The following is a 25441-nucleotide window of genomic DNA, read 5'->3' on the forward strand; positions in this document are numbered from 1 at the left end:
ATGTAGCCTTGCTTTGATGCTTTGTAACTTTAAATGTGTTAATTTTCACTTCGAGTCTGTGCATCTCTCGTACCGGAATGCTTTGTTTTGTATGCAATTTTCGCTCAATAAATTGTTTATTGGATTTTGAAGTGTTTTGTTCTTTCTGTTCTCGTGCAGAGTTCAGTATCCCCTTGGTCCTGAAAACCCCCGGTGTTGGTGAGTTTTTTGGCGGAGAGACTTTACTAACAGTTTCCGAGAAGCAATGCGAAGGGCTGTTTTTTCCTTGTTGTCACTGGCCGCAAGGGGACACCCTATCGCTTTGTGACTTGGAAACTGCAGAGGCTACCCCCTTGTTAAGTCTGTCCAGATTTTCCCGCCAAAAAACTTAGTATATACCGGGGCTCTTTCAGGGCGTGGTCTCCTCCCATCAATCAAACCGAGCCCCGTCTACTCCTCTTTTTGGAGAGAGGGGCTGGGCGATTGACTGCAGCTCTAGCCAAGCCCACTCACTCCCAGCAGCAGGGGAAGGCAGGTTGGTGATGGCCTAGGTCCCTGCAGAGAGGCAGGTCTCCTGGTGTGGACTTAGAAGTCTGTCAGTTGCAAGCTGTGACTGATAGGCCGAGTCCGCCCTGGGTGCCTCCTCTCTCTCGGGCCAAAGCCACCTCCAGCCCGCCTTCCTCTCAGCTGGGAGTGAGGGGGCTTGGCTAGAGCTATCCTCCCTTCTCCTCCCCTAGGGGCTGTACCTGGGCTCCCTGCTAGGGACCCTAACCCCCCAGAGACTATCTAAAAAGGCGGGAAAATCTGGAGCGACTTAAAAAGGGGGTAGCCCCCGCAGTTTCCAAGTCACGATGCGATAGGGTGTCCCCTTGCGGCCGTGGCGCAAAGTACAAAACAACCCATCGCATCGTTTCTCAGAAACTGTTTGTGCTCTCTCCAGATTTTGCAGCCAAACACTTACAGCAGCGAGACACCAGCCCAGAGCAAACCCTTCCAACACACCTTAAAAAATAGAAGACAATTCAGAAAATGAAATCAACAGTTTTTATTGCAGAATACACAGCACAAGCAGTAGCAGCAGCCAACAGGAAACATTACAAACTTCAATACATCAAGGGAAAGATACACCACTGAATCGGTACATTACAGATCAAGCCACTGGAGTCAAAAATGAAATTCAAGGAAAAGCGCACACTATCAAGAATAACTTGCCAACGCACAAGGAGTTGCTGGAGAGGAGATCTTCGGATCTCCGAGGAGCAGGAGCCGCAGAACTGAAGGCAAAAGAAAAAAACATCGTTAACAAGATATCGGATTTGCAGAATCGATTCGCATGACTTTCTGAAGTCTATTAACTTTTTTAATCAGCTAAAATAAGAAACCAATGAGTAATTTCATGAGAAATCACAGATAAATATCAGCCCCCACTACTCCAGTATTTTGAAAATTCGTTCAGCCGCATAGAAATGCAATTCTATTTATACATTTACAGCGTGTATCATATTCGAGTTAACTCCCTGCTTTGAAAACCGTCGTTAAAAGTTTCAGTATTATCCGTCTTTACCCAATGGATTCAATAGACAAAGAATCTGCGACTTGAGAGTTTCCCATCTCTATTCAACAAAAGCACAACTTAACGAAAAGAAGCTTGGTATAAACCCGTTCTGGTGTTAAAATGCAGGGAAGCAGGTGTTGTCTTACGGAGTTACACAAATAGAAATGGTATAGCGAAAGGTAGCATTACTTACCCTGGGGGAAACAACTTTCATAACTGCAGGCGCGTTCTTGAAATCCTTTGTCACCTGGAGAAATAAAATACAACGAATCAGTCAATTCTATATTTTCACAATTGTATAATTTCGGAGCGGAAAGCTTTATTATCCGTAACGAGATCCAACAGAAACTGACTTTATAAAGCAAATGTTTGAAGCTAAACTACAGCACTGGAGACATAATTACATAAATACATTATTAAAATAATTATACGAGAGATAGTATATTACAGATCAAGCTCTGGTGTCCAAAATTAAATGTAAGGAAAAGCACACACTGTCAAGAGTAACTTGCCAACGCACAAGGAGTTGCTGGAGCGGAGCTGGAGAGGAGATTGTCGGAGCGCCGAGGAGCAGGAGCCGCATTACTGAAGGCAAAAGAGAAAACAAGTTAACAGCATACCGGATGTGCAGAATCGATGCGCTTGAAGTCTAACTTTTTAAATAAGCTGCCTGAAGAAATACGCAATCCCGCTCAAATTCACTAACAAAACAGTCCCACTATTCCAATATTTAGAAAATATGTTCGGCCACATAGAAATTCAACGCTACAAATACATTTAAGAGAAAGTACCACTTACAGCGGGTATCATTTTCGATAAAACTCCCTGCTATGAAAAGCATCCTTAATATTTGTTAGTGTTATCCATCTTTACTCAATTAATAGATAAAGATCCAGCGCCTTAGAGTTTTTATTTGTATTCAACAAAAGCACAACGAAACTAAAAAGAAGTTAGAATGTTTGTATAAACTCGTTCTGTTTTAAAATGCCGGCAACAAGTGTTGTCTTATCGAGTTACAAAAAACAGTATGGCGAGAGGTAGGAATATAACTTACAGTACCTTTGAGAAACCCTTTTTTTATAACAGGAGGCCACTTCTTTAAAGACTTTTCTCACCTGGAGAAATAAAAAACATACGAATTCGTAATTTCATCTTAATATTTTAGAAGTTCGGAGTGGAACGGGTTATAGTCCATATCCGCAATGAAGAGAACCACACAGCAATTGACTTTATAAAGGAATTTGTTTGGTGGTAAACCTTACATATCTACATACCTAGAAGTACCATATATTTAAAAATACTTCAATGAAAGATAGTATAAGAACGCTTAATTGGAGATTTTAAAACGTCCACAGCACGCCCAAACGGAGAGAACACTAATTACGGCGTCCTAAAACACAAAGTAAACTGAAATACATACAATTAAAAATATAGCAACATGCATAAACACTTGTCTATCTTTACTCGACGTGATATTTGCATTGTTTTAACTTAAAATAAGAAAATTAGAAATAAAACGCAACCGCACCTAACGCCGCAGAAACTCGTCCCGCCGCCATCTTGTCGGGCGCACCTGTGGAACAGGTGGACGGGGCGTGTCCGCTGAGGAAGGTCACTCTGGAGGCGGGCTCGGCTCCTGAAGGACAGCTGGGGATTCAGTTACAAGGGCTCAACACTGACGTTACTGAACATACATTGACATTTGTACTCACCAAAAAAATGCATAAAGCATTCAACAGCTAACGATTTTCAGACAAACTGGTACAGCGACATTCACCTACGAGTTTGTTCGTCGGGAACGTTTCTCTTGTGGCCAGTTGATCGAATCAAGAGAAACGTGCTGGAGAGAGGCCCCTGTCGCTCCTAGTTAGGACTGCACCTCTCTTTCACTGCTGATGCCACACCTGTCCTGAAGGTGTCACAGTGGTATAAGGGGCTGCTTTTTAGAATTGAGTCAACAACTAATCATTTTTAAAGGACCTAAACCACCCAATTGACCCTGTTTTGGAAGGCCCCGAAAATGGAGCCCCCCAAAACGGCCGGCGTGGTAGAGAACAGCCACTTCCACAAACTCACCCCGACAGCGCGAGAGCTACACCCGGGGATAAGATCTCACACTGACGGAGAGGCTCGGGGCTCGAGTTTAACTCACTCTGATCTCTGAGAGTCGCTCTGCTTTCTGAACTTTAGAAGTGTCCGATGGTTCAGCCCGCGGAGCCACCAGGCCGGCCATACAGCACACTGGGCATGTAACTGTCTTATTCAGTCTGAAGCCAAGTCCCAGTTCCGACACCAGACACTTCCCCCTATTTTCTCGCTTTTCAAACATTAAGTCCGCTGAGACGCCTTTATAATGCGGTTTTCTAGCCTTTTTGCGACTGGACATGACTTGTTTAACATATCGAATGACAGCGAGAAACAGAGATTCAAAGTTTGCCACAGAGTTGGAGGAGCCTTTATGTCATGTGTCAGACGTGAAGTCCGAGAGGTTAAAATGTTTTATTTTTTAAAACAAAATGTCTGAAATGACTCTAATTCTATTCAAACAATTACTATATGAGCGATATATTCATCTGAATGTTTTACACCCCAGCTGGCGTCTGGACAGAGTATCCCTTTAGATCCTTTATACACGACACGATAAGATATACTTATATTTCCATGGGCGTTTGATAAGGTTAAGAAAACAGAATTGTGATAAAGACGTTTTAATAACACGTTTTGCAATCAATGGTGCATCACATCGCTCCATATTTTTACTACGAGAGATGCTGTTATTTCATATACTATTAGATAAGAAAGTCACTGTAGTCAAGTGCAAAACGTGCAGGTGGTACAAATGTTGTCTATGAATACCAGACTCCTTGCACTGAACTAGTGGAAACAGATATTTACAAGTCTATAAAAGACTCATAAAGGTGATCTCTAAGAGACAGATGCATATTTATTTTAATGAATTTAAAAAGTCATCAAAATTCTATATAATGTTATATCAGAGGTCTGGCACTGAACTAGTGGAAGCAGTGTCGGGTATTTAGTAGTATACTACCTCGCAGTTGTGATCTCTAAGAGAGAGCTCCAATTTCATTTTGATTAATTTTAAAAAGGCATACACATTCTATACAGTGTTGTACAGCGTAGGTTATACAGTGAAATTTGTTGGGGAACCATTATCAATGAGCGATGTACAGTAATCAAAGGTGAGATTGATTATCAAATCAATCCAACAGTCAAATATCAACTATACAGTACCAACGGTATAATTCTTTTTACTTGATCCAAAATCGAAAGACAGGAAATGTGAAAAAATGTCGCAAGGTTGACACTCATTTCTCACCTCGTGACCTGGATACCCGGTGATGAATAAAGTATATTTAATTGAAAACAAATCGTAAGTGTTAAATTAAAGTTTCAATAATGTTACTTCATCCAGATAAAAGTATGGAGTGGGATCGTATTTGTCTGTGAAAGACCGTGTTGCGAAGGCGGAGACGGCTAACTCCAGGATACCGTCCGTGTTTTAGGCATGTCTACATAATTACAAGTCTAAAGCCAGGTTTGATTAATCTTGTATCAGCTTTCGATTGGTCTGCTTTAAAAACGGTTCCGGCTGCCGGAGTGCGTCTTTGCCTTTAAATAGCGGCTTTGCGCCTCGAAGAAAAACACAATTCCGGATGTTTTGCTTAATTTCGGTCAAGGTTTCTTTCTATTAAGACAGGAACAGTTTAGAACTGAAGAAGAGGAGGAATGTGAGCTCCAGAGTAATTAAGAAAAGGACCGTTGCGGACAGTTGGTTTTAGAAATGCCTTCTAGCTTTGAAAGCAAGATTGAATTGCAAGTAAACCAACGACTTTCGTATCTCTAAAAGGAACGGAATGCAACGTATCCTTTCTGTTGCCATTTAACATTGCTACCTGTAGTCTGAATGCTTGGTCAGGTTTGTTAGTCGTGTTTCGGCAGGCTTTTTTATACTCTCCTCTTCAGGTCCTCCGCTTTCCTGTCCTTTACAACCGTCCGAACGCCGAAGCGCAGAGCTCCCGTGTTGCGTGAGACTGGAGAGCTGACTGTTGAATTCAAGGTAAAATAATCCAGCTTGTCTACACTGCCTGCCCGTAGTCACAGACTGTACTTTCCATCATAAATCTGCTAATCTCCCAGCCCCTTGTTAGTAAAAACTGCTTTAGATCAAACTAGTGCTGATGAGCAACTCCAGCTTTGAGCACTACCCCTGGCAGGTCCACCTCAGAGTGGAGATGGGGGAGGAACTGAGAACTCAGAAAGGATAAGAGACTCCAATGTTAATTACAAAGTGCCTTGTGTAGGAATGTAAACATGTCAGATGCTTAATGTGCTTTCTTTTGGGGGAACATGCCCTCGGAAAAATGATCACTGTGCTTTAGGAACAAATCGGACTATCCTCTGAAAGAACATTGCACAGCATGAGCCAGTGTGGTGCTGTAACACAAACACACACCCTCACAATCTGCTTTGTTCCATATTTAAGTAGGCATGTTGAGGACAGACTCAACAAGTGAAGCATCTTCCTATACTAAGATGTGTATCTGCTGAAAGGAGGGAGCACCCAGGAACTCTTCAGGTATTTTATTATAAGCCAGTGATGGGGGGGGGGGGGGAAATTTTTATCATTCAATTTCATGTGCATTAAAAGTTAATTACTTGAATCAAAAGCTCTTCCTCTAAATATATACAGTTCACTATTTTAGGACAAATATATATCCAATGTAAATCTACAGAGATTCTCCAAGAGACCTGTACAGTACCAACAAAATAAGATCAGCATAAATACCACAAGGAAGAACATGAAATTTGACTTGGAAAAAGCCATATTTCATTAGGAAAACACTTCTTAGTTTGCTTACTAACCGAGTTCTCATTTTCCTCTTTTCGTAAAAAAAAAAAAAGGTGAACTGATTCTTTGAAATACAGGAGACATAAAGAGATTTGAGGTTCAACACTTGTAACTGCAGGTGTAGAGCTATGTGTATCAGGTGATACAATGATCACTGTATCGTTTTCCTAACAATCTATTTCATACTAACATTTGTTAAAAAGAATAGGAATGTGATATTTTAGAATCCCCTGAAAGAGTAGTCCATAACTCCCTCTTAATGATGAAAGAAACTGCTGTTAAAAGTGACCTCTTATGCAGGTGAAGCAGCAGACTATTGACTGTCCAGGTGGTCCTCATGATCCTCCCAGCTCAGGGAAAGGCCTGTGACTGACAGCACTGTTGAGAATGAAGAAATACAATTATTCTTCCATCAGTAAATATGAAAGCAGATTTGACAATGTGACAAGGCTTCTTAGACGCAAAAGTGCTATATACACATTTCATGGCCATGTCAAAATGTAGTAATTGATATTGAAAATCATTCTAAGCCTAAAAATCAGTCCGACTCATGCAAGTATAGGTTAACAACCTGCCAAAATGGCCCCCTGTATTACTCAGATATTTACTGGCCTTCGCCAGTCTGGTGTTACTGTCCCAGACACGTCTATATATATATAGTATATACAGACACATGTTTAATTGCAGATACAAATATAATTCTCAGACTTCAAAATAAGTATTGACAAGTTTGCTGTAGAATGGGGTGTCAGTAGCAGGGAAGGAAAGTAAGAGTATGAATTGAAGTGAGCTGTCTGAGCCCTGTAGAACCCAGAATATTTAAAATATACCTCAGGAGTCTTTGAACTGGGGCTCTGGTATGGAAATTGTGGGGCACAGGGCAGAGTGACACCTACTTGTCCACTGTTTAAAACCGGACAGCAAATGTACAAATCACAGATCATGCTTCTTCATAACATCTGAGGAAGTCAGTAAAGCAAAGTCACTAGCGTTACATTAGACCTTAAGCTCTTTATTTACCTCTCACAGCTGCGCTGATAACGTGCTTCTCCCCCCACAGGAGCTCAGGGGTCTTCACCCACAGGAGGGACCCTCTTCACCCCCTCAGTGCAGCTCTCCTGGGGGACCTGCAGCAGCTGCTCAGCCACTGCAGACCAGAACAGACTGAGAGGGAATTAAACAGGAGATTCTGGGAGGCTAGACTGTTGCTGTAGAAACGGGAAAGTGAAAGTAATGTCTATGAAGTCCTAACCACTTTCTTCAACTTGTTTTTGTTCTGCAAGGACAAAGCACCTCCCCAGCTCTGAATACAAAAGGTTAGACTGTTCTGAATAAAAAGAAAAAAATGTCAACAATTTGCTTTCTACATTAAATCTCCTGAATTTCCTTAAACAATACAACCTTTGTTGCACCTCCAAATACCTTCCTCTGTGTTAGCTGTCCAAGTTAATCTACAAACAATAATATTGTCAAGGTATTTATATTCATTTACTGTTTCACTATCCATTCCATTCACAATTACAGAGCTCGGAGGATTGGAACAGTTCTTTCTGAAATCAATGACCATTTCTTTTGTTTTGTGTTTAAAAACAGGGAATTATCCTGACACCATTTAAAAAATATATTTTTCTCCTGTCTATGACTGTATTCACCATAATTCAAAAGTCCAAATCAACCAATTATTTGATAATTGCACAGATGTCAGAGTGGCGTACACAATCAGTGTACAATGTGAAAAGCAGTGGGGACAGCACGCACCCCTGGGGTACCCCTGTGTTGGTTGCTGATGGTGAGAGATGGCCCCGAGTTCACTTGTACATACTGTTCCCAAAAAAGGAAATTGTATATCAACTGAGTAAGTGTATGATGTACACCCATCTCCAAAATCTGCCCTACTCTGTCTCGAGAGGTCAGAGCGATTAGGAATTCCAACGTATGTGTACATATGGCAATTAACTACTCTGCTCTACTCTATTACATCAGACTGGTCAGTAATCCTCACAGTCATCTTCCAATCTGTACAATCATTCCAACCTTGAAAAGCTTAAACTCTTTCATCATCCCACGCATGCACACCTTTGTCTTGAGCTTCACTATTTTTAAACTCTGTCAGTGCAATGGTAATAAGTAAACAGATCAATTAGACCTGATCATCCTGTCAGTGGTTTGATAAGAGCTTTATAGCCATTCTTAAAGTTTCCATAACAGAGATCTAATGTTCGAAAACCTCTTGTCTATTTTTTTTATATATTGATAATGAATAGGGAGAACTGACTTAAGCAACCCACCATTAAAATCTCCCCAAATTTTGGGGCATCTGGTGATATTAACTCAAGGTCTTGAATATAATGATAAAGTATTTCTGAGGTAGTTTTATAACTGGCATCAGAAGAAATATACACAAGAGTTACAAGAACCAATCCAAACTCCCATGGAAGGCAGGTCTTAAAGAAACAGATAGGAGTTCCAGATCTGGAGATCTGGTGTGTCGGTTTGAAATTCTGCCTTTAACGATCTTCAACTATCTGTATGTCTCTTGTTAATTGCTTTACCTTCTTCTTTTTTTCTACTTCTCCCTTCTTCCATTGCCCTCTCTTTGTTTTGCTATGATTTAGTTTAATACCATGTCTTTGTTTTTCCTTTGTCTTACAACAAGTTCTCTACATCTTTTTCCAAATGGGAAATCACACACTCACCTCATACAGTCAGATGCAGTCTGTGTGCAGCTTGACTGAAGTTTCTACTCTCTGTCATCTCTGGGTTCGATTTATATGGCCTGCAGGTAAGAGTGCACCTGTGTCTTGTTCCACTATGACATCATGGTGGTGCTCCATGGTGCAGTACCTCTGTTCTGCCATCTAATAGTGGTCAAAAGCCTCAGTGAAATCTATGACACTATTCCTAATATACCTCCAATTCAGTACTTTGCCTCTAGTGGCATCACAAAAATGATAAAAACAGACGTTCATAGTTCAGAACAAAGTGATGTGAAACTAACCATCAAAAGTTTACTTTCCACAAATAAACATTTTACAAGAGCATCCACACATTCTACCAGTGAAGCAGATGGACAGAGTGATAGCTAGAGAATCCAGTTCATATCCAAACCCTGCTAGAGAAGGACAGTGGTACACATGATCATGACAGAGACAGGAAAACATAAGGGAAGAACTGTTATTTTAAAAAGTGCTTTACTTTGTGCAAAAGAATCAGGATTGCAAAACACATGGTGTGTGGTGGCAGAGCAGAGATACTCCTACCTGCCTTGTGGCAGCTGTGTCTTCTAACAAGCTCAGTGTGCAGGATCTCTCTTTCCCAGAAGAAGAAGCCTTCAGGTCTGAAATAAACCACAATCCAAACACTCTCAATTACAACTGGAGCGAGTCCTCCCATAGGAGTGTTACAGATACAAGGATTCCTAAAATCTCTCACCTTGCACGATCTTGGTGCAAATCATTCTACAAGAAGGTCCAGGTCAAGCTATGCTCAAATTCCTGACATGGAAGAGTCTGGGTTTTCTTCATTTTGTGCCTTGTGTTTGCATGGTGGCTAGATCATCCCTACAGGATGTCTAATGGACTGTTCCAATTTGAAAACTTCTGCATGAATGTCAAAGCCTGCTTCAATTTTAGGCAATAGCTAACAACATTCAATTGTTTTTTGACAATTAATAATGGCACTAGGGTAAAATTGCAATCAAATTTTATTCCTTTGAAACATTTCACAGCTTATAAATGGCATACTTTTTACTGCATTTACTTGATTTATAGGTATCATTTAAAATTGTCTCATGCTTCAGTGAGCACAGTCACACTGACTGAGTCTTACACCGTTAAAGTTATATATGTACATTATGTGGCAGCCACACTCCTCGGTCACCGTAACACACAGCTCAAGGCTGTTTTAGCAGTTAAACTGAAATCGATGGGTTTGCTCTAATAGTGGTCAGAAGAAACACCACACAGGATACAAACGAGAAAGTTTTATATACATGTATACACCTACACACACAACATTTGTCAAGTGTGGATTCTGTTGTCAAAAATGATACTTATAATACTTATGAGCTCTGCTCTAACACATTCATAGTCATAATAATGCTAAGAGTATTTATGAAGACATAAAATGATTCAGAGGGTAGAAGGTTTTCTTCTTTTTAATTTAAACAAAACGTGTCTCTCTCTAATCCTACAGGTTCCTTACTCTCCAGAACTTCAAGCACATCCTCTTTCATAAAGAACTGTGTGAACATTGTCATCTAGTGTTGTCACTGACAACCTAGAAAACAATATGATTGGCTGCTCAACGTCTTAAGTCCAGCTGATAGGAATTGAATCGATATTCCTGTTATTGGCCAATAGAATCCTCAGTACATGAACAACTGTCCAATAGGAAATCCAGGTAATCCAGCCCCCCCGACAATAGAGCTTGTGTCTAGTATCAGACCTTTGTTCCAATAAAAACACCTCACCCCTTCAGTCAGAAAGAATATTTGAAAAAAAAAAAACAATTCTGTAGCTTGATCACATATTAAGGAAGTTTGAGTCTACTCAGGACTGGTACAGAACCTGGAAATGTAGTACTTATCGATTATTAAAATCTGTTACTGCAAGTGGTGTGTAGAGTGAGAGAGACCTGTAGGTCATTGGAAGAGATTCTATATTTGGATAATATGTTTAACTGAGATCCATAGAGTGTAGGGCTGTTAGAACTAGAACACTAGAACAGTCAAGCCACACTGTTTTGGGGGGCTACACAAGATGATGTTATCGGACATAATGGGGTTTATTCTTTAATATGAAATAAAGTAATTTGTCAGAATCATCACTAATGTGTTTAGGAAACTCCAGTTTGATTGAACCACACAGAATGAGAAACTCCCTCTGGTTTTGACAGTAAGACACGACCTGCCAGCGATGAATCTCTGATTAATCAGGACTGACAGCTCTGTTCTGTTTTAAGAACATCACTGTCACAACTGTGTTTACTTGTGTGTTATCACCTGTTCCTGAATCAAAATCTTTAAGAGAAAATAGTTGACGTGTTAATACGAGAAGATGTGCCTTAAGCGGATGTAAAATATGAATATTTCCAACCGCATCAGCCGATTAAATCTCCAGGGAAAACAAGATAATCATGTGCCGGCTCACGAATCTTTTCTCAAACTGAAATATTTATATCTTTCACAGAGATATGTAGTTTGAGTTACTCATAAAAAAACCCTAAAAAATAAAAGTATTGAATCCATGAGACCGCGAGAAAATCCCCGACCGCTATAGAGCTCACCTCTGTCTGAATCTAACTCCCCCACATTTCCTGCATGGTCGCGTTTACATGACGTCATCGACACCAGCCTCACCTGCGCCAGGCGAGCCGAGTCCCACACGTGAGTAGTAGAGACGCCACCGGCAGCAGGTGAGTTCATTGTTGCTGGAATTGTTTGCTTTGTTTATTAGTTATCTGTGGATTTCTGCAAAACTCACACCGTTTTTTTTGGTTAAGTTTTTGTATAACTTTAAGTAACAAACTAAGAAAATGTGGTTTTTATTTTTATTGTAAATGTGAACAATAGGCAACATCTTACGAGTGACTTCCAGGGACCTGTAATGGTTTTCGCGTTCACACACGTTGTCGGTGTCTGAGTTTGTGGTCACGACCCGTTCCACACGGGTAATTCAGCTAGGCAACTAAACACATCTGCAAAGAAAATATTTTACTGATATTCATCTCCTTTATATACAGTATATACACAAATATATTGAGGTTTAGTTTGATTACAGCTTTGAATAAAACTGTTCATTGAAAAAGAGAAGCCATGATGTTCTTTGAAACTGAAGTTTTGCCTTTTCTTCTCTGCTGAACTGTGTTCGAGGGCCCTAATTTCCACTCCCCCTCCAGCTGAAATACTGACTGACCAGCTGTCCTGGGTCTGGTCACTGTGACTGGTCAGAGAAGACGGTCAACCGAAACACAAGAGAAACAGATAAATATAAAAAAAGTGTTAGTCATTCCTGGTTTTATTTTCACTCTTTTACCACAGTAGTCAATCAGTTGAACACAGGTAGAAGTTGTTGCTTTCAGCCTCAGAGCCTCTTCAGACTCCTGTTCTGTCTCAAGGTGTCCTGTTTCTCTGCAACCTGATGGCCTCCCGCCACACAGACACGACTCCACAGCCAGAACCAGTTTCTTGTTTTCCTTTCCAGTGTGGAGTTGACAGCTGCTTGTTCCTTATTTGTGTTCCCTGTGAGCAGCATTGTCTTGAGGTGACTGAAGACTGGGAATGTTCAGTGTAGTGTTCAGGTGAGAAGAATTCCAGCAGGGAACACAAATCTTAAACCTGCAGCCCCTCCAATCAGCTCCATTACAGTGCTGCAACAAGCAAATTAATTCATAGTTAACAGGATGGATTTAACAATTAAGAAGCTAAACAAATTGGACATATCAAAGAGCCCAGCATATACTGGAGACTGATATCCTGTAGCAGAGATCACCTCCTCTCAAATACTACAACTGAGAGCATTATTACATGTCAAAGTAGGAAATAGAAGAATGAAGAGCCAGAGACAATACGGGCAGAAACACTGAAGTGATTCAGAGTTATGTAGAAATATATCATACAAAACAAAGTGATCTACAGATTTACTTACACCCCTGGAGACATATGAACAATAATAGCACTGAATATGTCTTAAGGACTGTGCAATATGTCTTACTTGGAGTAAAGTTATGTCAAACACATTCAGAAAACACAAGGGCCAAAGATCTTCACTGCTCTCAGTATCCCTGTTAAGGCACATTCAGTAACAGAATTAATTCCCGGTCACTGAACAAATTCAAGTACAGGAGACGGGAGTTTCCAGACTCCGCACAGAGTTAAACTGGCAGACCTGACTGCAGTCTCTGATGCCACTGCTGTCTCTCCCCCTCAGAATCAGCTCCCAGAGTCTCTGCACTAGAACAGGAGCCAGTGGACAAGACCACCTCCAGACTCCAGCATGAAGGAACTCTGAGCCTCATCCTGACCCAGGTATTCATCTACAAGCACAGGAGCTGACAGAGGGGCAAGAGGGGCTGAGAGCGGAAGAAGATCCAAACAAGGCAATAAAAACACATTGACAATAATACAGAATCTACCCTTCTCTAAACTAGAGTATTGATTCAGTCAGCTAACACTGAGTGAGAATACTGGCCCTGGCAGAATTAAAGACAAACTAAAATTTAGAAATCTGTTCAAGACAGATGAGTTAAAAACAGTCAGAGGATCATAAACTGTAAAGGAACTGACAAGCTGTTGATGTCATGTGTTGAAAATGTACTGAATTAAATTTACTACAGCATACAGAACAATAACCCCTATTGTTAGCAATTTGTCTATTGTTATCGCAGGGAATTTCCAGTGTTGACAGTTTTACAGACAGAGTTCTCCTTCAGCAGATTGTGTCTGTTAAACTGAGGGTTTACTGTAGTTCCATTCAGTCACACAGCCTGCAGGTATTATAGAACCTCATACAGCACTGAGGCCACCTGGAGACTGAAATCTGTTTTTACATCAAGCAGAAGTATTCAAGGAGAGCAACCAAAAAGTATTTCATAGTTCTGGAGAAAATTAATTGAAATCAAAGCTCTTGGACTTTTTTGAAAAGAATTAAGTTCAAAATTGATCAAGATGACAATTCTCCCCAGTGAAGAAGGTGGCCACAGCTGTATCTTGGTAATAAATACAAATCATATCTCAACACTGCTGGAGTAGGACAGGGGCTGTACTGTCTTCAGCTGTTCCTCTGAGATGGGATGTTGATAAAATGTAGCGGAGTGAGGGGTGGGGTTAGTTGTGGAGTATGGAGTAGTATGGAGGAGGAGCTAAAGACACTCAGGATTCCTGTGATGATCAAAGATCAGTGTGAATTGTCAGCCTTTAATTGGAACTGATCTGGAACATTAGTGGCAGAGTAATTAGTATAAAGGGATCTAGACTGTTTCACTCCAGACAGCATTTCCAGTCTGAATGAGTGTCAGTGGGAGGCTGTGCTGAAGCTCAGACTATTGTAAAATACGGCCAGCAGCCATATCACCCTGCAACTCACAACTGGCAACCCACTGAAGCTGAGCAGGTGTGAGCCTGGTCAGTACCTGGATGGGAGACCTCCTGGGAAAAACTAAGGTTGCTGCTGGAAGAGGTGTTAGTGGGGCCAGCAGGGGGCGCTCACCCTGTGGTCCATGTGGGTCCTAATGCCCCAGTATAGTGATGGGGACACTATACTGTAAACAGGCGCCGTCCTTCGGATGAGACGTAAAACCGAGGTCCTGACTCTCTGTGGTCATTAAAAATCCCAGGGCTCTTCTCGAAAAGAGTAGGGGTGTACCCCGGTGTCCTGGCCAAATTTCCAATTGGCCCTTACTAATCATGGCCTCCTAATAATCCCCCTCTATGAATTGGCTACATTACTCTGCTCTCCTCCCCACTGATAGCTGGTGTGTGGTGAGCGTTCTGGCGCACTATGGCTGCCGTCGCATCATCCAGGTGGATGCTGCACATTGGTGGTGGTGGAGGGGAGTCCCCATTACCTGTAAAGCGCTCTGAGTGGAGTGTCCAGAAAAGCGCTATATAAGTGTAAGCAATTATTATTATTATTATTATTAAAATAATACACAGGGCATCTCTTTCTATCTCAGTGTGGCAGAAGAATATTTTGAGCAGAAACACACTGAGGAGTTATTACCTGAGCATTCAGACAGTGTACAATAAAGATCACATAACTGTAAAGTGCAGTATAGCTCATAGTTCAACATAGTGACAAGTGTGAGATTTAGTTCTAACTGTGGGGTTGCAGAGGTGTTATTGGGAGAAGCTGCTGTAGGAAATAGGAGAAATTGTGCAGAGCTCACCTGGAGACTTGGGGGACATGAGTCTCTCTTTTCGGTTTTCAACAAAGCTTTTGAATTCACTCCAGCCTGGTTCCAATCTGTCAACCTGTGATAAATAAACACTCAACATAAATATACTTGAACCCTGAAGAGCAAACCTTGAATAGTGTGTGTGAAAGGCAGAGCTGGGGTGCTAGTAACACACTTCACACACAGAGCAGCAGGCAGAGGAGAGAGGCAGGACAGTGCAGCAAGAGGGCAGGGGGAGAGTCTAATTCCCCAGTCACTGTCTAGAGTGCAGACTGCTCTGCAGTGGTAGAGAAACTAATGTAGCAGCAGGAGACTAGTAGTGACAGAGATACAGGTAAAGCAGCGACAGATGGAGCTCTAGACAATTACAGACTAGGAGAGAGGAGCTGTACATGTGAGATTTCCAGGAGATTAACACCAGGGACTTCAGTGCTGCAGCTGTAGTGAAGGAGTGTCAGTGTGATGTCAGGGTGTAGAGATCTAAACCAACTCACCCTGTCAATCCCAGAGCCAGATTCTGACTCTTTACAGTCTCAGTCCTCATTGAGAGAGGAGCAGCAGGGAGGGAGCTGAAGGTGTTTATTCATCACATGTTGACAAACTGGAAGCAGGCTGGCCTGAATTCTGTGACTTTGTTGAAAGCTGTAAAGAGAGAAGTAAGCTAATTAAAATAGGTCAGGCTGTGCCAGAACACTTCCTCACACTTTAGATCTCTGTACCCTGACATCACACTGATACTCCTACACTACAGCTGTGGCAGTGTCACAGTCTAGATCTCTTCATACTTTCTTTTACTTCTTTTTCTGCTACTAATGTTCCTGATCTTTTCAAATAATGGCTGATAATTCACAGTGATCTCTGACCACCACAGGAGTACTGAGTGTCTTCAGCTCCTCCTCTGAGCTGGGATGATGATCACATGTAGAAGAGTGAGGAGTGGGGTTAGTAGTGGGGTTAGGGAGTGGACATGCCATCAGCATCTGAACTCAGAGGAGGACCTGAAGACACTCAGGATTCCTGTGGTGGTCAGAGATCACTGTAAATTATCTGCCTTTATTTGAAAAGATCAGGAACAGTAGTAGCAGAGGAAGAAGTAAAGGAAAGTATGAAGAGATCTAGACTGCGACACTGCTGCAGCTGTAGTGAAGGAGTGTCAGTGTGATGTCAGGGTACAGAGATCTAAACCAACTCACCCTGTCAATCCCAGAGCCAGATTCTGACTCTTCACAGTCTCAGTCCTCAGTAGAGGGAGGAGCAGCAGGAGGCAGCAGGGAGGGAGCTGAAGGTGAAAGTGGAACCAGGCTGGAGGTGAAGTCAAAGCCTTTGGTGAAAGCTGGAATGACAGACAAGTGTAGTCATTAAAACTTCAAATCGAGCTGTGTCAGAATACATTTCACACTCCAGTGAGTAAGAACGGTAGTACAGGACTGAACAGTGAAGTAGTGGAGTGAGCTCCACTGTTTCAGAAGCCCGAGCTCACACGCTGTTGCTCTTAGCCGCCACCAGAGGGCAGCCTGCAGCTACAGACGGCAGAGCCAGGTACACGGTCTCTATACGCGGCTCTGCAGACAGCTGCTCCCACAGCCCGACAGCCCGCTCCTCTTGGTCAAGCCAGGGTACCAGTGAGTTGCCCAAGAGAGCTGACCCGGGCTGTGAAAGCAGCGCCCCGTCTGTCTGACGCCGTTCCCCGGTTCTTACCCGACATGTTGTCGATACCAGAGCAGCAGGCAGTAAAACTCTCCCCGCACTGTCACTGGGGCCGCGAGTCCTGGCCGAGCTCCGGAGTGAGAGAGCTGGAGAGAAACGAGATGCAGAGAAAATACTGAAACTTACCTCTTGACTCGTACATGGTCCCTCCAGACTGAACGAAAATGTGATTTAGTGGACAAAACTGAAAAAAAACAGTGATGTTTGTTAGTCTCGAATGACAAGTACATTTCAAGAGCAGTAGCAAGCAGCACGTTATATGAACGAATATTAACAGGATTCTGCAGACAACAGAAGCACGGAGAAAATAAGAATAAGAAATAGAGTAGAAAATTATTGTAAAACAATGACCTAATACAGGTTTAAATGCACAGAGCAATAAAGCTTTAAAAGCGTTTGGACCAGTTACCTATCCCTGTCTGTCTTGCCCGGCTCTCGCGCGAAAGGAGGATAATCAGGTGGGTCAGAATTTATAGGACCTGGAGCCCAAAGTGACCAATAAACAGGCAAGACGACATTATTCGCGGCTCTGCCCCCCAAAATCCTTTATTAATATTCAATATGTAGGCAGCGGTTTTACAATTAATCTAATTTGTATTTCGTCCTCCCAGCGCATGAGGGCGGTGCAGCCCCACCCTCTACTGCCAACAGGCGTGGTTTTGGGTCTGGACGTCATGGATTTTGATTGGCTGCGATTCTTATATTTAACTAAGCCCCGCCCCCAGCTCGTCTCCTTCCGGTAGTTCTGCCGAAATGGGGAGGTGGGGTTTGTGAATGGCGTTTTCCCGATTTTATTGCGTTTTTAGTCGTTTTTTGGCCTATTTTTTAATGATATCGTTATGACACATCACGGAATCGTTAAGTCGGATTTAAAACTGGACGTTCCTGACTTTCAGCTAGTGAGTATCGAGCGATTTTGTGTTTGTGTTTGATTAGCAAGATGGCGGCGGTTACTCCTCATTTGCATTTATTAAAATCAGTCGCTGTATTTTAATGAGCTGATTTGCATTTGTCTTGTTAATATGAACTAGAAAATTCGTTTTTGGCTAGAATTGTTTTTTATTTTTAAGGTTTTTATTATTTGTACTTTTACTTTTTATGTAAGATTGTTGTTAACTCGTATTTGCATTAAATTTGCATTTATTAAAATTGCGCACTAATCACTTGTATTTTAATGAGCTATTTGTGTATGGGATAATGTGAAATAAAAAACGATTTTAGTGAAAATAACGTAATTTTCTCATGTTTACTGTGTGAATTGTTTTTTTTTCTACTGCTTATTTTGTCAGTAAGATGTCGGCGTTAATGCTCTCATGTGTATTTAAATTTGTATAAAAATCGGTTGACCGGTCACTTGTATTTTAGTAAGTTCTGTTTAATGATTTCTGTTTTTCTTTTTCTTTTTTCAACTGGAAAGAAAGCGTTTTCACTCGAATGCTTTTTGATTTCTAAAATGTATGTTTACACTTGCACTGAACACAAATAAAATTTAAATTCATTTTACTTCTGGCTTATTTGTCTTTTTTTTCGGAGAATGTATTTTTAAAAACTTGGTTGCTTTCAGATTGTGTTACCTAAAAAATGTAAATATCTTAGGGAAATTGAAACAAAAAGAGTTGCTGTCTAAGTTTTTAATTACTAATTAACATTTCAAATTATTCTAATTCATTATAATAATGAATTTGTTTATGTATTAAGTGAATTAAAGTTCATTAGTAATAAACAAATCTCACCGGGGGCTGGTCTTGGAGATGGGCTTCTGCGATTGGGTCATGTCATGTCAATCATATAAAGACAACCCTTAAGAAGTGCGTCATTTTTGGGGGGTGTGGTGATTTGATTGATGGGTCTTTCAACCAATCAGAATAGAGAAAATGTGGTTTTATGCCATAACTGAAGTGGTGCTTCAAACTGACCAATCACCTGAGAGCAAAAATCTTGGAGGTGGGCTCTCATCCAGACACTTTGATTGGCTGGTGTGACGTCATCATTCGGTGACACCCTCTCATGAATAATGCGACACTCCCCTTATTCAATTATGCGACACGCCCCCTCGTTAACCACGCCCCTCATGAATATGCATCGTGGGCGGTGCTCGTTCACCATTTTGTTTGGTTTTGTTAGTGGTAGAAATAATGTTACGAAGGAAAGAAGAAGAAAGTAAGACAGAAATCAAAATTCTTTATTAAATTTTGCAAGCATACAAATCAAAGACAGTTGGCAACAGTGAAACAAAAAAAAAACAGTGAGTTACAGAATCTCAAGTAATGGTGTCCGGGGTGACAAGTTCCTGTTCAGCGCCAGCAGTCTGGTCAGTGCGGGATGGGTCCTGTGCGGGCGGCAGGGACAGCAGCCAGGGGAGACCTGAAACACAAGACAAGCAGGTAAGAGCTCGGAGTTCAGCACTGAGCAGCAGCGCAGAGACAGTCATCAGACAGGAGTGAGGAGCTGCGCTGGCGGAGGGGCTCAGGGAATCACTCGGCAGTACAGCGCAGCTCGCTTTGCGCAACACGGGCTCGTCCAACTGTCGGGAGAATTAATTTGGAATAAAAAGCACTCAAGACCTCCAGACCGTATCCTTACTCTCACGGGAAATGCTCACCCGCTTTAATTTCGGTTCACATTTAGGAACGATATGAAGATTTATTCATTTCAACGTTCAATCACTCAAGTTCAATCGGTCAAGTTGACCAAGACGCGGTTTGTTCACATCGCGCTGCAGCGCCGACAGAGACGCGGTCTGTTTGTCCGAGCTCGGTTGTGGTTTTTAAACTCTACTCTCACCCGTATATTGCTTTTATATTTTAACTCGTTCTAGGTTTGTCTTGGCTTTTTAAAAAGAACGTACCCCTCTAAGGAATCTGTATGTGCCGGGGTCATGCAGAGCGAGGTGTGCTGTATAGTTCTGCCATCACATCTGTCCCGGGACAGTGCGGGATATTGAGCACTAGATCACCGAATGGGCTCTAGCCTGTTGTACAGTTGAAACCGAGTGCAGAGCACTCCACTGAACAGGGTGTCACTACTAATCAAGTGCTTCCCATAACTAGATCTAGTTCTTAGTTTGCCCCCGAGCACAGGTCCCTCAGTTCCACAGCAAATCATGTCAACCCCCTGCACTGTTAAATACAGCAAGACACGTCCTAGATCTGCACCCAGTACCCCAGCAATGAGCCACAACTTTACAGTCAAGCAATATTTATTCATGAACAAGAGACAACGAATAACAGAATAAAACATACAATTTATTTTTGGAATTGCATACATTTGGTCATATTCAAGCACTGCCAGTTCAATGCTGTAATTTCAAGTGAGAGTCAAAAGTGGGAAACATGTGGGTGAAGCTGCCTTTGAGACAATATCTGTCTGCAGTCTGGACACAGTCAGCTCAATATTCTTAGCATCCTCCTCTCTGCAGCTACCACGTTGTCTATTCTTGTGGTTTTGATTTTCTTCAGCCTGTAAAATGCTGCTCAGGGGGATTTAAATGTGGAGACTGGCCTGGCCAGTAAAAGACTGTCCACGGTTTCCTCCTGACTGAGCTGTTCCTGCAGAAGACGGTGAGGTGTAGCTGACAAGCCCAGCAACAAGTTCAGTGTTCTGGTTTTAAATCTTAAATGATTGAGAATATCAGTATTGATACAGAAACAAGTATATAAGATGGAGTTCTAGACAATTACAGAATCTGCTTGATGAATTGTACATGTCAGACTTCCACATTAATGCTGATTTCTTCAGTGCTGCAGCTGTAGTGAAGGAGTGTCAGTGTGATGTCAGGGTGTGAGGATTAAGCCAACTCACCCTGTAAATCAGATTCTCCTCAATTTGGAAATCATAATCTTAGACCTCTGAGAGTGTGGATGAACACCAGGAGGCAGCAGGAATAGTGGTGAATTAATCCTCATCGTGTCATATGGTCTGACTCACTGGGGCACATTCTTCATGTTACGTGCATTTCATAGCATAAACCAGTAAATGAGCTCACTGTACTCTGTGTCATCAATTAAGATAAGGTATCGCCTGTTCTTGAGATGCTTTTACTTTGTAACATGCTAAAGTAGTGACTTTGAGTTGGATTGAGATCTGCAGACACACTTGACCAGTTTCTATTTACTCCTGATGAGCTCTTTGGCTGCACTGACTGGATGCTTTGGGTCATTGTCATGCTGCATGGTGCAGCACTGTCCAATAAATATGGAAGCCTTTTCTGCTTCATCAGAGACCCTGTTTCTGTAAACTTCAGAAATCCCTCTGCTGCCGCCATCATTAGCTACATCCTCAAGGAAGATGAGTGAGCCAGTCTGAGACATTCCTGCATCCCCAGGCCATGACATTCCCTCCACCAGGCTTCAGCAAGCGCTCAGAGGACAGAGATGACAGGTTCAAGTGTGGAGAAAGAAAGGAGCTGCAGATGCTCCAGAGAACAGCACCTCCTGTGAGAGTCATGGCCTGGCCTGGGGAGATCAGGAGGAGACTCCTTCACCTGTCTGTCTCCATCAGCACTAGCGTACTGGATCACTGAAGCTCAAACCTGAAGGCTGTGGACTCAGATCTGAGAGCTCCAGCAACACCTCAATGTCCTCTGCGCTCCCTCTGAGCTCACATGAACAGCAGTAGGATTAGAGGTGGTGTTAGTTAGGGACCATACATGTCATCTACATCTCAGCTCAGAGGACACACATCAAATATTCAGGTGCTGTAGCTTTGAGTCAGTCTACAATGCAACCAAGGAGGTCATCAGGAGAATAACTGTGGAAACACCTTAACTTGTTGGGTCTAATGCCTAAATTTCAACCCTATTGCCAGAAGGAAAAACAATTGAAGTATGATCACCTGAAGACTAAATAAGAACTCAATTGCAACAGCAAAGCATCTCAGATGATTACAGAGGGCAGTGAGCTCAATGGGTCTCAGACCTCATGCAGTTACTGTCTTAGAGGGATATACAAGCACATACTCTTCTACACTCTGAAATGCATTTAAAGTGAATGTGTCCCAGTAACTTCAAAATAGAAAGCTGAACATTTTTTTATTCCAATATGATCAAATGTATGCAGAGAATTACCACAATAAAACCAGGATAATATTTCTGTTCTGATCACAAGAACAAATTGCTTGACTGTGAAGTTGACTCATTGCAGTACTGATGGAGGACACTGTACCTTTCCAATGAAAACCTGCATTTTCAAGTGTCCCACAGTATCAATACACCTTGACAGGAGGGGCTGACTGACAGGGCCGGTGACATGAATTAATGTGCTTTATTCATATTCTGGGCTGTTAGAATTCTTCCACTGGACCATGAAAAAGATCTGAGTGTCTTTGGGTAGGAGTGCAGCTGAGGCTGTTGCTGAGAGGAGATGGTCCAGCTGTAGGAAAAACCTGCCTGTTTGAATGTGCTCCGAGTGGAGAGGAGTGTCAGTGTGGGAGCTGCAGAGGAACAAGTAGGGGAGAATTCCACACCGAGAAGAACATTTATTCTGGCTCTGGAGTTTTCTTCTTGTGTGAGACAACAGCTCCAATTGTCCTTAACACTGTCACTGTAGAGTCCTGATATTTGAATCATATTCACATACTAACTGCAGGATTCAGACTGACTCCCCATCATCAGAAAACATGTCCTTCCCCTGCGACAGTCGAGTTCACTCCAACACAAGCGCAGGAGAGCTGCTGTGTGGTTTGGATGCTGTCAGAAAGCAGGTGAGGGGCAGGAACCATTAACATCTCATCACAGGAGAGTATATAAACAAGAGAAACTAAACTGGTTTAGTAATGAGTGCTGAGAATGAGGTTTATTGACTGTTTGGGCAGGATGTGGTGAGGTAATGGGTTGAGCACAGGTGTAGAAGTGATTGCTTTCAGTCTCAGAGCCTCTTCAGACTCCTGTTCTGTCTCAAGGTGTCCTGTTTCTCTGCAGCCTGATGGCCTCCCAACACACAGACAACTCCACAGCCAGAACCAGTTTCTTGTTTCCTTTCCAGAGTGGAGTCGACACCTGCTTGTTCCTTATTTGTGTTCCCTGTGAGCAGTGTTGCCTTGAGGTGAATAAAGAGCATGAGTGGGCAGTGTAGTGTCAGTGTGGGAGCCCATCCTGTCTCAGGGTATTGTAGTGTGAAGGTGGGACCTTGATACTGGAATCAGAGCTACTTGCAGCCTCTCCAGTCCACTGCATTACAGTGTAGCTGCACCCAGTGCTGTTGAATTGATAATTAGCAGGATCAGCAGTAATTAAGCAGCTGGTTGAGTCAGATTATTGCAGTGGAGTGCACTGGAAGGGCTGCAAGCCCAGTAGCTCAGACTAAAACCTATTTTTAACCTCAGATTAGATTTAATTTTTTGTTTAACTGTCCCTGTTAGGGAATTTGTGGTCTCTCGTGTCCCTGTTTGAAAACTCGCTGTTTAGCAGCAGAGACGAGCAGCTCCGGGATCCGCCGCCCCTATTGGCCGAGTCTGAATGAGAAGGCAGGTGCGGTCAGTCTGCAATTAGACTTCAATCTGCGCCTGTTTAGCGGTTCCGACGCCCGAGTCGCTTCTCTGCCTTTAAATAGCGAGTTTGCAAACAAAGAAAGTTTCTTAAATTTACCGTTTAGCTGGAGCGGGATTCTGGGCGACGGCTGTGGGTTTTTCTCGGTCCGAGTGGGAAATGTTATAAGATGGGGCTTGAAAGGTAATGCATTTCGAAACTTACTTTTGTCCGAGCTGCCGGACGGGCTGTAGCTCCCACCTGAAGAAGGCTCCACGGCCGAAACGTGTTTTCTTTCTTTTTTCAGCAGGGAATAAGCGTATTACTTGGTCCTTTGCAGCCTACGCATGCTGACGCAGCTCCCCACCTGGACTTGTGGCTTCGACTCTGCGGAGAGAATCGTGGTATTACAATCGTGCTTCAGCTTCTTTAAACTGCTACTTTTGTATTTTGTATCTTTACCTGCACAAAACGCTTTTTCTCGTTTGTATTCCAGACTTCTGCAGGATCCTGGCGCGGTTCTGGGCTTTAAACGGCGGCTGTCGGGTCCTTCTCGGCGTGGAGACCTGAGCGCAGACCCACCCGTGTACCGAGTGACCGGAGCTCCGCGGCGGATTCACAGGCGAGTCCGAGTCTCTTCTTCCTAGAGGCCGAGAGAGACCCGGTCAGGAAAGCGCAGCTTCAGGACTCGTTTAGGACTGAAAACCTCTTTCACAGGGGCTTCGTCTCTTTTACCGGTATCGACTCACTGTGCAGCTGCAGGTCCGGCTGGGTTTTCTTTCTCCGGAGCCGGTTTGCATGAAGACGCGCCGACCGCTCCGTTTAGCTTGAACTGGGGGAAACTGGTAACTCGAGTTACTGGTAACTGACCGCAGGAAACTGGAGCCCAGCCGTGTGAGACCCGGTGTGAAAACCGAAACCCCCGGTGTGAGGAGAGAGAGAAACCGCTTACCTTGGTCTCGAAACGCCGGCTGTCCTGTTGTAAAGGTTAAAGCGAGAGAGTTAAAAAACATTTAAAATGCATTTCTCGTAGAAAAAGTTACTGCTTTTGTCAAAACCTGTAAGAAATTTAATGCATGTTTTTTTTTTTCCCCGGCAGCCGAGCAAAGCGCCTGTACCGGGAGAGCAGCGGGGTACCAGCCGCCTCTCCCCCAGCCAGCGAGCCGCCGGAGTCCCACCACCTCCCCTGACCCCAGCCTGCACGGCCCTGGAGCACAGACCCGCCCCTATTTATAATGTGAACCCCTGATGAGCGCGAAAAGGACAACAAAGGTAGCAAATTAAGAGACACCGGGGACCGAGATGGAAATGTGTGGATACCTGCTTAATAACACTGCTGTATAGTGTAATTGTTTCATGCTTTATATCCTTATTTGCTGTTATAAACTGCTTTGAGTGTTAATTGATTAATTGATTATTCTGGGGTGTGGGAGGGTGGGGTACAGGGGTGTAGAGAACCGTGAATCGGGTTGAATTGAGCGGTACGGCCGCGGGGCACCGGGCTGTCGTGGTCGGGGAGTCGGGAGCCGCTGGTCTGCGGCCTAGACTGCAGCTTCCATCCCCGGCCTCGATTAGAGCCCCGCCGCCCGAGGACAGTCGCAGCCCGGTAGGTGAAGGATGACGCTCCGCGCTGCTGAGGGAACGCGTCCCGTCACCATGGTGACTGAGACGGGGTGTGGCTGGGCTTAAGGGCGGGGTTCAGTATGAATAGTGTCCAATCAGCGTGTGGAAGAGGTGGGTGTAAGAACAGCCAATCAGAAGAGTGCAAGTTCAGCTCGAGAGAAAAATATCGGTCGAGCCAGGCGGGTCTCGAACCCGGGGCTCCGGGGTGGAGATATGTAAGAGTCGGGGTTTAACAGAGTGAGCTATACTTTTTGTCGAAATTGGAGTACCTCCGCGGTCATACTTATCTGGCAAAATTTCGGTAAACGAAAAATATCGAAAAAAATAAAAAGGTATCCCTCCTGTTCTT

At 43.0% G+C, this 25441-nt stretch overlaps 5 long non-coding RNA genes across 18 annotated transcripts in view; 2 read left to right on the forward strand and 3 right to left on the reverse strand.

Annotated features, from left to right (window-relative positions):
* Positions 1-1009: 1009 nt before the first annotated feature.
* Positions 1010-25441, reverse strand: part of LOC148640673 (uncharacterized) — a 60847-nt gene continuing 36415 nt past the window's right edge. Inside the window, exons 10-11 of the long non-coding RNA XR_015930429.1 lie at positions 1728-1781; positions 1010-1253 (exon numbers count right to left, since the gene is read on the reverse strand). This is a non-coding gene — a long non-coding RNA (uncharacterized LOC148640673). The remainder of the gene's footprint in view (positions 1254-1727; positions 1782-25441) is intronic.
* On the forward strand, positions 5109-7594 carry LOC148640674 (uncharacterized). Of its 3 annotated transcripts, none has more exons than XR_015930432.1 (4): positions 5109-5372; positions 5519-5612; positions 6039-6131; positions 6705-6974. It is a non-coding gene; the product is annotated as an uncharacterized LOC148640674 (long non-coding RNA). The 3 variants fall into 3 exon arrangements; XR_015930430.1 differs by lacking the exon at positions 6705-6974 and adding an exon at positions 7465-7594 and having other exon boundaries at positions 5111-5372; XR_015930431.1 differs by lacking the exon at positions 6705-6974 and adding an exon at positions 7465-7594 and having other exon boundaries at positions 5111-5372; positions 6042-6131.
* On the forward strand, positions 11731-24871 carry LOC148640675 (uncharacterized). 9 transcript variants are annotated; one of them, XR_015930407.1, is made up of 4 exons: positions 21663-23673; positions 23810-23873; positions 23966-24091; positions 24569-24871. It is a non-coding gene; the product is annotated as an uncharacterized LOC148640675 (long non-coding RNA). The 9 variants fall into 9 exon arrangements; XR_015930404.1 differs by lacking the exons at positions 21663-23673; positions 23810-23873; positions 24569-24871 and adding exons at positions 12566-12704; positions 13334-13431 and having other exon boundaries at positions 23966-24081; XR_015930409.1 differs by lacking the exons at positions 21663-23673; positions 23810-23873; positions 23966-24091; positions 24569-24871 and adding exons at positions 12566-12704; positions 13334-13431; positions 17618-18509.
* Positions 12404-17544, reverse strand: LOC148640676 (uncharacterized). 4 transcript variants are annotated; one of them, XR_015930422.1, is made up of 8 exons: positions 17416-17544; positions 17133-17190; positions 16493-16632; positions 15794-15941; positions 15291-15375; positions 13292-13475; positions 13118-13187; positions 12404-12773 (listed from the first exon to the last, which is right to left on the reverse strand). It is a non-coding gene; the product is annotated as an uncharacterized LOC148640676 (long non-coding RNA). The 4 variants fall into 4 exon arrangements; XR_015930424.1 differs by lacking the exon at positions 13118-13187 and having other exon boundaries at positions 13292-13454; XR_015930421.1 differs by lacking the exon at positions 13118-13187.
* LOC148640677 (uncharacterized) lies at positions 19168-23802 on the reverse strand. The gene is made up of 2 exons (XR_015930436.1): positions 23695-23802; positions 19168-19370 (listed from the first exon to the last, which is right to left on the reverse strand). It is a non-coding gene; the product is annotated as an uncharacterized LOC148640677 (long non-coding RNA).

This window comes from Lepisosteus platostomus, chromosome 25 (genome assembly GCF_059453375.1).
Source record: "Lepisosteus platostomus isolate fLepPlt1 chromosome 25, fLepPlt1.hap1, whole genome shotgun sequence".
Lineage (NCBI taxonomy): Eukaryota > Metazoa > Chordata > Actinopteri > Semionotiformes > Lepisosteidae > Lepisosteus > Lepisosteus platostomus.